Raw genomic sequence first — 1,265 nt, forward strand, 5'->3', positions numbered from 1 at the left:
AAAAAAAAATGCTCGTTAAGAACCTACTCTGCCCTTTCGCGCTTTCGCTCATGAATTTCCTCACGTTTCGTGCATAGATTTTCTGTCGCAAAGAGGTATGGGAGCCAGAAAAGTTGTGTTTGAAATGGCGTTCCTCTCTGCCTTGCCTCTCCCTGGCAGAATCAATCACAGCTCAGTCTGTGCATCAGTTATGTTTCATAGATTTGCCAATACTTTTGCCAGCTCCTCAGGGAGGAGAGAGGGAAAGTACAGAGACCTGCCAGCTGTCTTTAAACTGTTAGCTGTCATTTGCATTGGTGGCAGTACCATCAGGAGGCTGATGAATCTGATTCACTGGGCCACGCAGGTGGCATTTATACTGATAAGAAAAGGTATTTTGAGAAAAAAAAAATTCATGAAGGATCATTTACATGAAGGATAAACATGGTGTTGCATGGTGTTGATTCTTTAACAGAATTATGACATCAAATATGAGGTAATCAAATATTATAGTGTAAGAAGCAATTAAGTTTCATAAGGGAGACTCTGTAGTAATTCTCATCCTGTACCACCAAAGTATTGCTCTTGATACATGTTTGTGTTATTGTCTAAACAGGTAGTTGTATAAATGAATGTATTTGTTTGTTTGATTTTTACTAATAGTAATTATATTTATTTCCTGCATTTTGAGGTAAAGCTTGACACATCACATTAGTTGAGTCAACTACAATTTGGGGAACATGTTTTACTTATAATAATGAATGGCTTTTGCAGAAAAGGAAAAAAAAAAGTTTTATATACTGTATTGTCATTTCCTCAAATATAGACAGGGAAAAAATAATAATAAATCGAATTTAAATTAATATACATCTAGATTAATATTTGTATTCAAGTCTAAAGTATTTAAGGTGATTGAATCACCCTAAATAAATTAGATTATTCAATCAATCAATCAATCAATCAATCAATAAATAAAAAGTGTAGCTCCTCATGGTAACAATTACAGGTTACTGTTTTTTTGCAGTAACACCCTTTCATCACCATATTTATTAATTCATTTAACTTTACTGAGCACAGCTAATTTGTTTGGGGAATTATTGCTTATGGCTTGCTAACTATTGTTGAAAATAACACACTTTTTCTTGATTTATATGTCCTGAGAGTTTAATTAGCTGTTGTTTTGCATGACAAAACCAATTCAACTATCACCTCACATCAATGAAAAATTATTATTTATAGATGTAAACCGGTGCGGAAGTCTAGCCAGGGGAGTAAAAAAAAAAAAA

This window comes from Sinocyclocheilus grahami, unplaced genomic scaffold (genome assembly GCF_001515645.1).
Source record: "Sinocyclocheilus grahami isolate Dianchi unplaced genomic scaffold, SAMN03320097.WGS_v1.1 scaffold2508.1, whole genome shotgun sequence".
In the NCBI taxonomy this organism is placed as follows: domain Eukaryota; kingdom Metazoa; phylum Chordata; class Actinopteri; order Cypriniformes; family Cyprinidae; genus Sinocyclocheilus; species Sinocyclocheilus grahami.